The following is a 17,849-nucleotide window of genomic DNA, read 5'->3' as shown; positions in this document are numbered from 1 at the left end:
GTTCTTAGTGCTTCTGTGGCAAAATCACTATCCTGAGGTGGAGCCAAATGTTGTAACATCCATTGTTATTTAGGTTTTATTTTCAATTTTATCAAAAGATGAAAGAAAAATCAAATATTATGTTATAACGGAAATAAAAAGAAATGCGAAGATTTGAAAGAAATGGTGATTTTATATTATTAATGGCTTTTGAAAGTGATAAACCCATGAGAAGATCTGGGTCATTCGATCAACAAGACACAGATCCAAAGGCAATCATGTAGTTAACTAGAATGGGGTTTATTTCGAAGATCAGATGCAAGGGTGTATAAAATACAGTTTAATTCACTGAAGTCTGAGCCAAATATCAAGTCGGAATATCGGGTCGAAAAGTAATCAGGTTCTATAAATCATTAAATGGAAGTTTTTTTTTTCCTATTGGGTCTGTATGACGCCAGCAGATATCGGGTCGGCAAGCAATCATGTCTTATCTTTAAAATCAGACCTGATAAATCATTAACTAGTAGTTTTTATTTCCTAATGGGTTTGTATGGGAGTCAAAGGGGCATTGAAAAGGCGGACTCGACAAGTTTACGAACCAGAGTTTTAATTTTTTTTAGTTTTGTAATAACCGATCCATTATCTGAAGGTCATGCAGGTTCAAGAGGCGTGATCAAGTGATAGCTTGATGAGTACTTTGAGGTGAGCTGCAGAGAAGAAATGAGCACGAAGGTTAATTAAATCTCAACCCCCTATAGTTGACCATGATGTTAGCATGGTTGACCAAAATGTGTGGCCATAAATCACTATGGGGGTTCAACCTCGTTGAAAGCTCCCGTACATTCTTTACCCCTACGGTGAGCTCTCAAACCTTTCCTCCCCACGTCACTCACCATACTCCACCACTTCCTCAACTACTCCATTAATAGATTATAGAGCAACACAAAGATACATCATCAAAACCATAGGCTCAAGCTACAGACTCGAACAGTGAACAACCATCACCTTCTAATTTCTGTTACTTCCTGTTATTTTATTTTCTTGAGAATGAGCTATCTTTTACCCTCTATGTAATATTCTGTAATAATTTTTACTTTAGACAGTTAGGAGAATAGTTAAGTAGTTTGACAATTTGAGTGATTACCAAATGTCTCATAATGTATAAAAAGAGGAAAGTTTACAGAGAAGGGGTTCTAAGTTTGGAGAGCCTGGAGACTAGGCCATTGTATTCTTGATAAAACTGTGGATTAATGAAAGAATCAGAAGTTTTCCACACATTGTTGGGCATGATTTTGTGACTCCTCTGTTAGGTGTCATTGAATTTTTTCTTCCTTTAAGTATGGTAATGAAGCTGCAGGTCTTTATTTTCTTATGTAAATGAAGTTAAAATCCCTTAAAAAGCGCTCCTATACTTGAAGTTCCCACCTCGGCAATTCTTCTAAGTTACAGATAGTAGTTTATGTGTAAGACAGCATATTGTCATTGAGTTGTCCAAGTGTCACAGATAGTAGATTCTATGTAAAACAACATATTGTCTATGACTTCTATAAGCTTTCTCCATTCATCATTTATATTCAACAATCAAATCGAATTCTGAGATTTTCATGTCACCTAATTATTGAGAGTTTAAAACCAAGTCTTTTAGGTCCTTCATTTGAGAATACAAAATACAATTAAGTGACAAACAAGTGAAAATAATTATAAACATTAATGTCTTAAGAACAATTTCTACACAGCCATGAAATTGGTTTCTTAAGGTACAACACCACCAATGTAATCAATAGAAGTAACCATGCATATTGGGATGACTTTCCATCCTCCTGGGCTTGACGAAAATCCTCCAAAAACTCATGAATAAATTCTTTAAAAGATGTGACTGCCACCCTAGAAAATATTGCAGGGGCATTCTTAAGGTCAAAGGGCATAACTGTATACTGAAAGAAACCCCATTTTGTTGCGAAGGTAGTCCTACTTCGATCTTCTAGTGCGATCTTGATTTGGTGATATCTTGAGAACCCATCTGTAAAAGAGTAAACTTCTTGACGACCAATGTTCTCCAATACTTCATCTGTGAATGATGTAGGGAATGGATCATGTACACAAGCATCATTCAACTTCCTTAGATCTATGCAGATTTGGATTTCACCCTTTGTCTTCTTCTCCTGAACTACCATAGGACTTAACATGTCTGATTCTTCTACAGGCTCAATAATCCCTTCTGCAAGCATCTTATCCAGTTCCTCGCACTATTTTTATTTGTATTTAGGATTCAACCAATACAGTCGTTGCTTTATCAGCTTCACATCTAGCTTCATATTGATCTTCATAACACCCAAATCACCTACTATTCCCTTCATATCAAAGAAATTTTTTGGAAACATATCTTGATATTCTATCAATAACTCTGTGGCTTTGTCAACTGTGACCTCATCCCAGTAATCACCTATATTCACCAACTTCAACTGTGGTTCTAACCCAATGTTCACTTGATTGGTCTTCAATGGTTTGGAAATGTCAGGACCCTCTATGTTAGGCCCGGTGATTTTTTGTTGTCCCTCTCACTCAGAGATACTAATATTCTCGGGATCTTCCTCACCTTATTCCGTGGCAACATTGTAACAATCCAGAGCATGTTGCAGCTGCATACTCCAGTCTGTTTGTACCCATGTGATAGGTTCTACTGACGTCTTGAATATTTTACCCTTGATTCCTTGTAATGCTTTGTCAATATATTTGAATCCATCATCAAAACTAAATGTTAACATAAAGGTTTCCTTCATAACATCCCACAATGTGGTTCCATGTTGCAACTTTGTTTCTAAATACCAATTCATTGGAATAGTATCCAAAGTGTGGTAAAATATATGTACCCATTCAAGCTATGGTTCTACTCCCCATGCTTTCACCCAACAAGCCAAATGCTCGTGCGGATCATCCTTCCATGTATATTTTTCAATAATGTGAGTATTGGCATACCTAAACCATAGCTTCATCATCCTTTGGTAATCCTTCTAGTATGCACAACTATTCTTATGTATACCCCACCATATCGAAAGCATAGCCTTCAATGCGATGTCTAATCCCAGGAACTGATGCTCCTCTAGTACATTCTTTTCAAATTTAGCAAGAAACAAATTTAGATCTTCTAATTGATCATGATATGGTAAATTGTGTGCCTCAATGTTGGAAATAATAATGAGAGAGGGGTGAATCAGTATTATCAGATCAATAATTTTATTTCCCAAACAGATTTATATACACTACTTGAGTGGAGTGAACTAGCATGTACACGCGACTGTGCTTAAATAAACTAGCATATATTGAGAAAACTTGTGATTTAGACAATTTATCATGTGTTGAGTTTAAACCAGTATACCAGAGATTTATTAGATATAACAGTAAAAGTAGAATAACGCATCACACATAAGAAACACACATGAACACCAAGATTTAAGGTGGAAACCCAATGTGGGTGAAAACCACCTGCTGCTGTCATCTTTGTCTTCTTTTGATAATAAGAAAATCTATTTACAATCTTGTACTAGTGTAGACTCATACCAATATGCAAGCTTCTACCTACAGAAGGTTACAACCTTCTCTCGTTCTCCAGTTTCTACTAGAAGGGAGCTACAACCTACTAGTTTTTGTACTAGCCAATCTGTTTACCAGTACGTAGGTGCCAGCCTACAAAAAACTCCACTCTTCCATCAGGGGCCACATTTCATGAATTTTCAGACTGGATACTCCTAGATCACAACACGACAATATGAAGGCAAAATTTCATCAAATTTTTACACAGGACCCATCAAAGCTTTTAAACATAAACTGCATCAACCAATATTCAGTTAATTTGGACAATCAGATCATTGACACCAGAACATTGCGCTGAACCCAGAACTCTGCATCATCATTCAAAACTAGCTATAACCTCAAAAATCATGCATAAGAGTGTATACTCAACTTGGAATAGCTGAACCAGTATGTATACACAACTTCACCAAAGTGAACCAGCGTATAGATCTGCAAATACTTACTTATGACTTCATTGCACTTCCCGACTTCAGAAATACCTGGATCATCACATATAAAGGATAAAACATGTGTTAGCAATCAGATCTAGCCCATCATATCACATAATGATAATTCATTATGATCCTGATCCATCATTAGAACTCATCCATCATCACTGAAGCAAATCAAAATCAATCAATCTGAACATTCAGAACACTGTCACCAGAATGCAGTCACCAGAACATAAAGAAAAACCCAGAACTCTGCATCGACAACCAAAACCAACTGTAACTTCAAACATCATAGTTCATAAGGTATAGGCTACTTCAATGTGTCAAACCAAAGTGTATACGGGCTTTTACCAAAGCGAAACAATGTACATATATGAAAATATTAACTTAAAACTTCACAGACATTCCAGACTTCAATCATACCTAGATCATATCATTTATAGAATAAAACATGCATCAGCATTTAGATCTAGATTGTCCATGATCAAACCACCTAATGATAATGCATTTAAGGCTTTATGGTCCCGATCCATCAACCATCATCACCCACATAGGTGCATCCTTAGATCATATCAAGCAAAGCATCAAAAGCTCATAGCCTACATATATGATCTAACACTTAAGAAGATATTCAATACTTGAACACTTTGGCCTAATGATCTTCTCCTCCTTATATAGTTTTAGGCCTTTCTCAATACCTTGGACCAAAACCACTTAGGACCAATACCTTGGACCAAATACCTAGGGTCAATACCTTGGACCAAATACCTCGGACCAAATACCTTGGATCAATACCTTGCACCAAAAACTATGTTTTCCAACATGTACGCGCTTTTCCTGTTGTGAAAGTGCATGTATACGTTATACGCTCCTTTTGTTCTATTAACCCACGTGTATACGCTTCTTGGACAAAGTGAACCAGCATATACCTCTCTTTCTGCATTCTTTGGAGTCTAATATGTAATTATTTGATGTTGACCTACTGCACTGTGAACTGTCATCTAAGTGAGTTTTCATGAAGGAAAACAATTGTATCATAATGCCAACAATCTCCCCCTTTGGACTTGATGGAAACAACAACAGCAAGACACTCTCCCCCTTTGACATCAAGGGCAAAGGGCGGACCAAGATATTCTCTCCCTTTGACATACATTATGTTGTTCATGCTCCACCTAAGTACATGTTGAATTCTCTAATTGAGCTTCCCTTTGTACATGCTGAGATGCACTGAAACCATTCATGCTCCCCCTAAGCACATGCAGATTCTACAAAACTATTCTCCAAAAGAATAACATGACTCTATAACTCAACTATGTGAGTATGACCTTCCTATCACCAATGACTCATACATACATCTATCTCCCAACCAATTGGGGATATACCAAATTTGAATCATCCACCCAACCATGTGGGGATATACCAATTGTTTATTCATGATAGAAATAATAAATATTACATCATCCATGTCATGCAAAGTGGGGATATGAATTACATCTTTTGTCCAAGAGGACTCATTCAAATGTATGAGAAGACATATCACACCCTAGACTTTTACATGACTTAAGCAACAAATGGTATAAATATCTGAAGTCATAGCTGGACTCAACAACCATAATGCCAGCATTGTTGAATGTATGTGAAGGCTACTACTTCCCTTGAACCTGTGCTACCTATGCATTGTTAACAAGTCAAGATCAAGGTATCTTTGTCAGTCAGATAAAAATTAATTAACAAAGGATATTGATGGACAATAATCATCAATATCAAATAGAACACCCATATCAGAGCTTGCACCACTATTTTTCCTGTCTGAAAAACATATATGCTCCTTGACCCATAGAAACTCACGTTTGTACGCAATTGTACTTCATGAAATAGGTGTATAATAGCCTTTCTCCAAAGAATTTGGTTTTAACAGTAGGATGATGCAGCAACTACTCCCAGCTTTTGTCTGAGATATTCAAACATTTCTTTGGGAAGTGGTTTAGTGAATATATCATCAACATGTTCTTTGGAGGGAACATACTCCAATTTGACATTTTGTTCAAGCACTTGTTCACGTAGAAAATGGTACTTGATGGGTATGTTCTTGGTCTTAAAGTGCATGACTAGATTCTTTGAAATAATGATGGCACTTGTATTATCACATAGAATGGAGATAGGTGGAGTACATGTGATCTGAATGTCTTGCAAATTTTGCATCATCCAAAGTAGTTGTGTGTAGTAAGATGCAGCAGCCACATATTCTACTTCAGCTATAGATAAAGCAATTGAGCTTTGTTTCTTGCTGAACCAAGACACTAACCTGGAACCCATATAGAATGCACCACCACTAGTGCTTTTTCTATCATCAACACTTCCTACCCAATCTACATCTGTATATGCATGAAGAGTAAGATCTACATCTCTAGGATACCATAAACCAAAGTCCTTAGTTCCTTGAAGATATTTGAAAATTCTTTTGACTGCCTAAAGGTGTGATTCCTTTGGATTTGCTTAGAATCTTCCAACTATTCCTACTGCATGCATGATGTTAGGTCAGGTACATGTTAGATAAAGTAGACTGCCAATCATGGATCTGTAAGTTGGTTGATGTACTACTTCTGATTCATCATTTGAGCTGAGACTACATCCTGTTATCATTGGGGTACATGCCGGTTTAGAGTCTTCCATTCCATACCTTTTCAAGATCTATTTGAGATATTTGGTTTGTGAAATAAAAATACCATCTTTATTTTGTTGAACTTGTAGACCAAGAAAATAGGTGAGTTCAGCAAGCAAAGACATTTCAAACTCTTGCTGCATTACTGAAGAAAATTTCTAACTCATGGATTCTTCATTGCTACCAAAAATGATATCATCAACATAAACAATAATAATTAGCAATTTATCAGTTTCAATATTTGTATATAGATTGCTATCTGCTGAACCTTTTGTAAAACCTTGTTGGTGTAGATATTTGTCAAGGTTACTACCAACCCCTTGGAGCTTGTTTCAGACCATAGAGAGCCTTTTTGAGTCTACATACAAGTTTTGCATCATTTCCAAGAATGAATCCTTCTGGCTATTCAATATAAAATTCTTCTTCTAAATCTCCATTAAGTAAAGATGATTTCACATCCATTCGGTATACTTTGAATTTCTGAAAGCTAGAAAGAGCAAGAAACATCCTTATGGCTTCAAGTCTAGAAACAAATGCAAAAGTTTCTTCAAAATCTATACTTTCTTGTTGAGCATACCCTTTACAAACAAGTTTGGCCTTGTTTCTAATGACTTCTCCATTTTCATTCAGCTTGTTTTTGAATATCCATTTAGTTCCTATAATATTTTTATCATGACACCTTGGAACTAATTCCCAAGTATCATTCTTTCAATTTGGTCAAGTTCTTTATCCATGGCCTTGACCCAACATTCATCTTTGCATGCTTCATTTACATTTTGAGGTTCGGTGGAGGATAGTAATGCTAGATAGCTTGAGGTCCCAGTAATAGTTCTTCTTGTCTGTACACCCGCCTCTTTTTCCGCTAAAATTTGAGTTTCTGGATGATTTTTCTGAATGTACTTGGACAAAGACTTTTCTTCTACCATTATCTCTTCTTTCCGGTGCTTCATTTTTTTGTTCTTCAATATAATTTTGATTTGATATGGGAAAATAATCCCCATCTTCTTCATAGTCATAATCTTCTGTTTTTATCTGCTTTTAATTTTTGCATGTTTCATCAACTACAACAACAATGTTTTCAACAATTTTTCTAAGTCTTTTATTATAAAATTTTTATCCTTTCCTTATGGATGAATAACAAATAAGAATATCTTCATCTGCTCTAGGCTTAAACTTACCAAGTTTTTCATCAGTCCCTTTGATATAACATTTTCTTCCAAAAACTTTAAAGTATTTTATAGTAGGAGTCTTACCATAACAGAGTTCATGTGGAGTTTGAGTGCTATTTCCCAAACATTTGCTTGTTTGAGAATAGTTACGGTAGTGAATGCAGCTACTCCCCAGAAGGTTGCAAGAGTTCCAAATTCATCTAGCATAGCTCGAGCCATTTGTTGAACGGTTCTTTTCATTCTTTCTACCACACCATTTTGTTGAGGAGTCCTTGCGGTGGAGAATTGTCTTTTTATTCCATGTTGTTCACAAAAGTCAAAGAATTGATCCGAGGTAAATTCCCCTCCTTGATCAGATCTGAGGCATTTGATTTTTCGATCTGATTCATTTTCAACCAACGCTTTGAAGGCTTGGAACTTTTCAAATGCTTCATCTTTATGCTTTAGAAGACCTATCCAACACATTCTGGAAAATCATCGATGAAGAAAGTAAAGTATTCTTTTCCACGAGGTGACTTTTTCCTTGATGGTTGTTACAGATCCACTTGGGCACATCAACCCCAAATTATAGATCGATACTATTAGGGACCATCAACACCTAGTGCAGTTGTTACATGCCCTAAAGAAGTTAGTCGTCAGAATGCCTTACTTCCAAAGAAGTTCCATCATTGAAACATCCAAAAACTACCTCTAAGAAGATTAGCGCAAGTAGGCCTTCATTAGGGTGCAATGCAATGCAAACCATACACTGATAGGGTGTTATCCAGTGCACTTGGTCCCTCTTTGGACTGCACTGAGCGAATTTGAGCAAATTTCTGTGAGGTTTTGAATATTCCTTGTCCATTTGAAGCCTCTAGAAGTTTCTCAATGCCACCTGCTCCTTTGAGTTTGCATTTTGTTGAGAAAGGGAATTAGGAAACATCAATCCCCTACCCTTTCCTCCATGGAACTGATTTCTAAATTTAGAAAGGCATTCATCATCACCATTAATGGCATAACCTCCTTCACTCACCTATAAATAGATCACTCATCTAGGAGATCAGGGGCTGAAAAATATTGAGTTGTAAAGAGATGCCGGTGATATGAGATTAGAATTGAGTGCAAGTATTGTAATATTGTTAGAGTGTCTTGCTTGTCATGAGGTGAAGAAGGATTGAATTGGAAGGATGACACTAGATCGAGTTCATATGGGTTGTAATCTTTCCTCTTATCAATAAAGTTTTCAAGAATTTTTCCTTATGCTTGTGTTATATGTTAATGCTTTCATATGTATATCATGTTTTAATTCCATGTTATTTATAAGCAATAAATCATTATGCCTTGATGGGTTTTTGTTTCTGTGATTGTGCAGGTACTTTCCAAGCAACTTAAGTATAGAAAGGAGCAGCAAGATTGGTCAATGGAGACAAGGAGGTAGTGAAAACTACAAGTAGGCTTCTCTTCTCTCTTGTTTTATCTGTTGATTATAGAAAAGGTTAAGATTACTTTGTCTGTTGTTTCTAGACCTACTACTAGATCTAGAGGGTTAGGCATTCGTCCAAGAACACTAAATGTTCCCGAAACAAATTGGCCACTCCGTTGGGGATCGTTTCTCCATCTTAGTAGCTTATCAGCCTCTTAAGACATTTCTACATACTGTACTTGTAGTCGTTTATTGATTTTAGTCCTCTTTCATTGAAAATTGAGTCAAAACTGTGACAAAATTGCCTTCAAAATTGCTTACTGGCATTAGTGCAGTCTGATGAAGGACACAGTGCGTTGCAATGCACTTCCTGCATAGGTTCAGTGTGATTCAACACACTGTCTCTAACTGTTGCCTACGCTGATCCCTTTAGGGTCAGTTTCCCATCTAGGAACTAAAAGTTTTTGCCAATTTTCTCTTGTTTGAATGAGTTGTTGAATGTCAATGATGTTTTCTCTCTGAAAAAGGTCTACATCTCCTTAATTCGGCCCTACTTAGACTGGATTGTTGGATGTTTTTTATGTATTTGTTTTATTTTGCAATCCACTGTTGAAAAGCAGTTTTGATCGATTGTTTTGTTGATAGAAAAGTGTCCTAAAATTGTCATTTTCTTCGAAAAATGAAGTGTCGTAAAGGCTTCCTTCATAAATAATTGATTGATTTATTTGTGCATTTGATTTTTATTTTCATTTAAAGTGTCTAAAACCTTCATTTCTTTAAAATTGAAAGTGTCGTACAATCTTCCTTTCCCTTTTAAAAGAAATTGTCACAAATTGTCATTTTTTATGAAAATAGTTCTGAATCATTTGTGCATTAGTTTTTCTCATTGCATCATTCACATTAAGAGAAACTGAAAAGAAATACATGCAATTTTCATTTTAGAGTTTGAGTTTGTGTGTGCTAAAAGGAATGGTTTAGGGAATTGTACTAGTTTGTGCTCTTTGTTGCTTGTTCAAAAATTACTCGTACGCTCTATCCCTCATAGCTAGGATTTTCATTACTGAAATTAAATGGAAAGAGTGCTTCTCATTCTAGTTGCATTCCTAGGAATTTCATAATACATCACGCGGTGAACTTGAAAGTCAAATTTCTAAGCAAGAACAACTTAGAATTTACATCAATTAATCTATCAATGCATTGGAACTTAATGAAAAACATCTAGAGGTCTAGGCTAGAGATGTGTTCTGGCGCCTTTAAACCTAGCGGCTATCGTTTTCAATGAAGGTTGGGTGATTCCTTCTCTCTGATTCGATAAGTGCTAGTACGGACTTGTGCTCCCTGTACCGTCAAGTATATAGTGGGAGACCCCAATAGGTTGAAATCCTTTATCCCTAGGAAGCCGAGTCTACCACCTTACCGATTGCAACGCACCAAACACAAATTCGGGAAGATTGGTTGTCGTAAGTAAAGTCCTTGGTCATTTCTCTTTTATTTATCACCAAGGTATATATTGTAGTTTTGCGATTTGTCTGGTAAACCCTCTTTTCTAGAATCTCTAGAGCAGTCACTTTCATTCATTTTCGACTCTTTAAAAGTAAAAGTATCATCTGAGCACTTGTCCTTTCAAGCTCATTAAAAATTGAAGGCGACTAGAATCATCTTTTGTTTTTTCTCGACTCTTTAAAAATGAAAAAGCGAAGTTGAGTTCCATTGTCATAAAAATTAATTGACCATGAATAACATCCTCATTCGTTAGTTGATTTTAAGTTGACAAAATTAATTAGTAATCGTGGAGGAACATCAACTCAAACCTCGTCATTCGTGGAGAATGGCGAGCCAACTGCCTTTGCCTCTTGAAGCAACACCAATTCAAATAAAGAAGTCTCATTTAACTAAGTCTAGTACAACAAGAACTCCTAGTTCTTCATCCGAGTTACCTGAAAGATTTGTTTTGATAGCTACTGAGACTCCAGTTACTCCAACTATTTCTGGTACATCTGTTCCTAAAGAAGAAGTTTCACAATTACCTGAGGACATTAGCACTGATCCTAGTGTAACAGTAACCGAGGTTGTCCAACAACAAGTTGATACTCAACTTGAAATTATTCAACAATAAAGTGCTTCTAAACTTGAAACAGCTCAACCAAGAGTTGGTCTAGAACCTATCCTAGTTCCAATAGAAGTTACATCTGAACCTGAAGTTGTTCAGGAACCTCCCTTTGAAACTGTTTTTCATTTACCTAAAAATCTGGACTTCGAATTTCAACATTCAGAAGTTGTTACCCCTCAGACATCAGTTACCATTGAAACTACACATTCATCAACACCAGAAATCTTTTACAGACCTGACGGTCAAGTTCTTCCACCATATTTGATTGTCATAGAGGAGGAATTAGTAGAATATTCCACACCTGGAACCCCATTTCATTTTGGAAGTGGGCTTAATCTTTACCCTACTACTCCTCATTACTTTGCTTCATCTGATCCTGCTTCTTTTCGAGTACCCGTCGAATCTTTAGGACAACTTCTGGGCTAGTTAACTATGGCTGAACAATTGTCAACATCCCAGACTATATCATTTGATGCAGTTGCCATAGAATCTTCTATTGTAACTCCTTCAATGTTCTCTACCACACTTGAGTCGCACCTATATGGTGAATCGTCTGTCCCGATTGGTTACTAATCATTGTCTGCAACGCACTCAATGGTTGCTTATGCACCATGGTCATCACCCATGTCCTCAACCGAAATTCTCCCTAGTTCTTCTCTAAGGGGAACTCAACAGTTTGATCCTACACATTAGTATCATGTTGGGAAGACTAGTCATCAAAGACCTATGTATTCATTAAATACTAGATTGCCACCATATGGGGTGCAATATTCTTATTCACCATATCCTCCTTATTCCGGGGGACAACCATATGGTAATTTCCCACAATATTCAAGTCAACCTGGAATTAGATTTTTTCAATGGCAACTAGCAATGCCACCTCAACCAAGTCTTGTGTTTCCAACACAACCAATGCAAACTGTGTAAAAAATTCCTACTACACCTGTTGTCACTACTGTGCCACAGTCATTAGCTCAAATTGTTGTATATCAACCGGTACAAACTGATCCTTCTTCCTTGAAACCACAAGTTTCAAGTCAAGAGGTTCAAGTTTCTCAAGTTGTTATACAACAACCACTTGCTTCTGGAGCTCAGCAACAACCTCAGGCTAGTATACCTTTATTTGGATTGACCCAGGCTTACACTAGTATAGTTGATTCACAACTTGGTCATCCTTTCATTGATGGGTTGCAGTAGCTGGTTCAACAATCATGGCTGCCGCAATTCCAACAACCCTAATTCCAACAGTTCCAACCTTATTTTGGACTTGGTTCACAAACTCAACCTGGTTTTGGTCAGTATCAAGCTTACTAAGGTCCTAGGCAACGAGGCTTTGCAGGTTATGGACAACCACAAATTCAATCTAGTTATCAACAACCACCTTATATTGGTTTTGTTCAAAAACCATACCAAGGTTACCCAATGTAGATGCCATACGATGGTCTGCAAAGACCTATTGCACAGGAAATTCCATCATATCCTGGGTATGCTCAACCTGACTTGAATCGACAATTGCCATTTGTAGCAACTTTAGAATTACTAGATTTAAACCAGCTCACCAATGATCCAATCACATATGTACCTTGGTGGTCGGTAATACCGAATAAGTTACCATCTAATATTCCAAAGTTAAACGGAAATCTTAGAGAAGACCCATCGTATCATATTATGACCTTTCATGGTGTTCATCCAACACTTTGAATGATGATTTGATCAGACTTCGTCTTTTCCATAGAACACTTACTGGTCCAACTGCTAAATGGTACATTGAATTACCAAGAGCTTCTTTCAAAAACTTCACCACTTTGGCCACTACCTTTTTGACCCACTTCCAGTTACCTATCAGATACGAGACTGGAATAGAACTCTTGACCAACTTTAAACAGACTACCTCTACCCATATATCAGATCATATACATGAGTGGCAGTGTCGTCGTCGAATGGTTAAGAAATACGTTCCTGATCATATTTTAGCTTAGTGGTTCATAAAGTCCTTGTTGCCGTCAGTCACCGAGGATGTGGCAAAAGGTGGAGTTGTCACAGAAGAGAAATTTATCGCTAGTGCCCAATACTTGGATTTGATTTAAACACAATCCAGCACGCTCTATGATAAAATTAGCAATGCACCTAGACCAGCTTACACTAATCCACCACCCCCACAATGAAGTAAGGACTCTCATGCCAACGAAGGTGTGATCAACCCTTCAAGCACACAGGAAACAGGAAGACCATCTGGTTAGACTCTTTCTATTTCCAATCAAGCTGCAAATGCATCAGAAAACACTCATGCCTTTGAGATTAATGCCATGTCATATGACAAAGGCAAAAATCCAAAGCAACCAGGAGGTAAGAAAAAGCGAAAGAATAACAAAAAGAAACAGGAAAATTCCACTCGAGAGAAATCATCTAATTCCCCTACTGCCGCTAGGAATCCTTCTTATCCATGTCTGATATGTAATGACGAGCATTATACAAGATATTGTCCACATTACTCTGAGGTCTCTAAACTTTTAAAGACTTCAACCACATCAGCAATGTTGACAGATCCATTTCCTACCCTAGAGACACATTTAGTTGCAATTGACAATGCTTCCACATCCCAAGTACTCATGTTATCCATCATAAATCCACAAAATGATGTTTTGGTGTCAATAAGAAACAAAGATTATGGAAATTCATCGTCATCGAATAACCAGGCCATTGATCAAACTAGTACTTCGACCTTGACTTCATCAGAAGTTGTTCCACCAATTGTACCTGAATTGAAAATAAAGCCACCAAAGGGAGTCGTGCACAAATCAACATTCAATCCCTGTGCTTGAGTAGCTAAAAACTATAATATAGTGGAAGATCTAGCTCAATCACCTTCCACTATGTCGACACTCGAGGTGTTGCAAAACTATCCCTCCCAGAAACAAGCTTTATTGTCAACAATAGGTGGAATAGATCCTATGGATTCAAATATTGTGGTTTTTAACAATGCGGGATATTCACCACAGTTACCAGCACAATTAGCCTTCCTAATACAAGTAAAATCTCTCAATAAGAATGTTCACCGAACTATTATTGATGAGGGGGCATTTACTTACATTATTTCCATGAGCTACTGGAAAACACTTGGTTCACCGCCATTGTCACGATCACCAACTACATTAAAAGTCTTTGATGGAAGGACATATACTCCGTATGCGATTTTGAGTAACCTGCAAATCGAACTAGGGGGCAAGACAATAAGTGTTGACGTTGAGGTAGTTAACGGACTCCTCAGTTACAACATTTTACTAGGAAGGCCTTGGGTATATGCTATGGCTGCTGTCATTTCCACGTACTTTCATACAATTGCATTCCCTTTCAAAGGTGAAATCAAAGTCATATATTAGCTAGCCTTCTTTTCCAATAGTTCACAGGCTACGGGAAGCATTCTATTCATACATGGAAACCCACCGTCACTTCAAAGTGTTGGAGTAAGTCTCCTTAACGATCCTTCTATAAGGGGCACTTTTGCCCTCCCGTCACCATCTGGTTTGGCAGAAGTGACAAGAGTAGAGACTTGCAACATGATTTCTTCTACATCATCTGATTTTACGAAGATTTCCAACTACTTTGAAACTGATAGTCATAACAAGGCGTTGCCGCTAAGCCCCATTGAATCATCATAGCAATAAATTTTTTGGGCTTGTGTGGCAAACCCTAATCCACACTCAACAATTGTATGGGTAGATAGGTCATTAGAATATGGTACCTCGTCTGATCCTTTTTCATGTATACATTCTACAGATGAAGGAATCATCCAATCAATGATGATAGGAGAGGCACCATGAGAGGATTATCGTCATCATTCCCACCTTCTAGATGACAATGAAGATTATTCAAATGAACTAAATCACCCATCGATTGTTGATTTTTTGTCAAATTTTGTAAATACCATAGATTCTAAGCGTAATTTGTCCAACATAGAAGAAACGATTTCTATAAACATTTCGACCAAGCCTAACATTGTAGAAAACATTCATGTCAGCAAATCTTGTTCTCCATTGGAACTTGATAATTACCGTGCTATTTTTTGCAAATTTCAAGATATCTTTGCATGATCTTATGAGGAGATGCTGGCCATTAACTCAAGTATGGTTGAACATGAGATTAAAATGTACCATGATGCCAAACTATTGTGATAGTGGCTTCGACTTGTTCATCCTAAGAAAGCTGCTGCCATTAAAGTAGAGGTTGAAAAACTTTTGCATGCTGCCTTCATTTTCCCTGTACCTCGTACTGATTGGGTATCTAATATTGTTCGAGTGATGAAAAAACAAGGGAAAATTTGAGTGTGCATCGATTATAGGGATGTAAATTAAGCATGTCCAAAGGACAACTATCCTACACCTTTTATCAACCAAATTATTGACGAATGTGCCAGATGTGAAATCTTTTCATTCATGGATGGATTTTCTGGCTACAATCAAATCAATATTCTCCCATGGGACCAATAAAAAAGCGCTTTTATATGTTTTTGGGGCACATTCGCTTATCAAAAGCTACCTTTTGGTTTGAAGAATGCAGGGGCTACATTTCAGAGGGTGATGAATTATGCCTTCCATGACATCAAGCACATTGTTCAACCTTATCTTGATGATTTTCCTGCTCATTCGCAAAACAGACTGACCACCCACAACATTTGAGAGCAATATTCTTACGATGTTAACACTACAAGGTAAGAATCAATCCACACAAATGTGTGTTTTGTGTTGGCTCTAGTTGATTACTTGGATTCATAGTTTCGAAAGATGGAATTCGACTTGATCCCATTAAGGTTCAGGCAATCATTAACTTGCTTCCACCTTCAAATTTGTTACAGATACAGTGACTTCAAGGGAAGGAAAACTTTTTGAGGAGGTTCATTCCAAACTACGTTGAATTAGCTAAACGTTATACATGTATATTAAAGAAAGGGGTACCCTTCCATTGGGACCAAGTTGCGCAAGCTTCTTTTGATGCTCTCAAATATTCCCTTATTAGAGCATCATTAATGTATTCCCAAAACTATCAAAAAGACTTTTACCTGTATCTCGCCACTGCATATACAACCATCGGTGTGGTTTTAGTTCAAGAAGAAAGTGGAACTGAACATCCTATTTATTATTTGAGTCATAATCTCAACGATATAGAAAGTAAGTATTCATATGTCGAAATTTAGCTTTGGAAATCGTTCAGGCTATGCAGAGATTTCGTCATTACATCCTCCTTCACAAAACTACCATTGTATCAGATTGCAACCATATGACATACATTTTGTCACGTCAATTGCTGGAGGCAAGTATTCTAAATCGATAGTTATCTTGCAGGAGTTTGATTTGGAATTCATCAAATCTAAATAAAATTAATCTCTTGTCTTTGCTAAGTTACTTTGCAATCTTCCCTCATCCTCTAATGATTTAATATCAGAAGCATCAATCTTGAATAAGTCTCTATTTCTAATCTCGTCAAGTGATCCATGGTATGGAGATATCCTGGTCTATCTCCAGACCCAAGCTTGTTGGCCCAATACCTCTGGCTCTGAACAACGACGTACTCGATACCAAGCCCAAGATTATCTAATCACTGGTGATACACTTTATCTTCATGGTGTCGATACGATCTTACTTAGGTGCCTTACACATGAGGAGGCTGAAAAAGCTTTGAATGAGTGTCATTCAGGTGCTTGTCGGAGGCATCTATCTGGTTATGCAACTGCACAGAAAATTTTACGTACTGGTTACTTCTGGCCAACCATATTCAAAGATTGCTTTCTTGCTATCAGAAGTTGCCATGCTTGCTAGATATTTGAGCGTAAAATTAGATTACCACCTGCACCACTGCATCTAGTCGTTGTTGTTGGCCCATTCGCAAAATGGGGCATTGACTTTATGACATGTAACCCCACCTCGGTCGGGGGGCATGGGTATATTATAGTCGTCGTTAACTATTTTACCAATGGGCTGAGGTGATGCCAACATTGAACAACAGTGGCGAAACGGCTGCTCTATTTTTTTTCAACCATGTGGTTGCTAGGTTTGGTGTACCACAAGCTATAGTTACAGATCATGGGTCACGTTTTCACAATCAGATGATAGTTGAATTAACTGCCAAATTAGGACTGTCACATGATAGTTCTACTCCATACTACCCGCAATATAATAGAGAAGTTAAGGCTATCAATAAAGTCTTTAAGCTCATCTTGCAAAGAATGATTGGAGTTCATAAAAGGAATTGGCATTTAATCCTGTACTCAGCTTTGTGGGCATATTGATCCTCGGTGAGAAATGCGACCGGATTTATGCCTTTTTAGTTGGTGTATGGTTTGGAATTAGTCTTACCAATCCAATGTCAAATCTCGTCTCACAAACTCATGATTGACCTGCCACCTGACACTTCCGAAGAAGAAGCGCATTTTTTGGAGTTAATCCATGTCGATGAAACCCGTCATGATGTTGCAGTGGCTAATGAGACGCATAAAAAATGCATCAAGGCA

Source organism: Pinus tabuliformis, chromosome 3_1 (assembly GCF_031772625.1).
Source record: "Pinus tabuliformis cultivar Carrire ecotype Pingquan chromosome 3_1, CPIR1, whole genome shotgun sequence".
In the NCBI taxonomy this organism is placed as follows: Eukaryota; Viridiplantae; Streptophyta; class Pinopsida; order Pinales; family Pinaceae; genus Pinus; species Pinus tabuliformis.
This window is presented reverse-complemented; position numbering follows the sequence as displayed.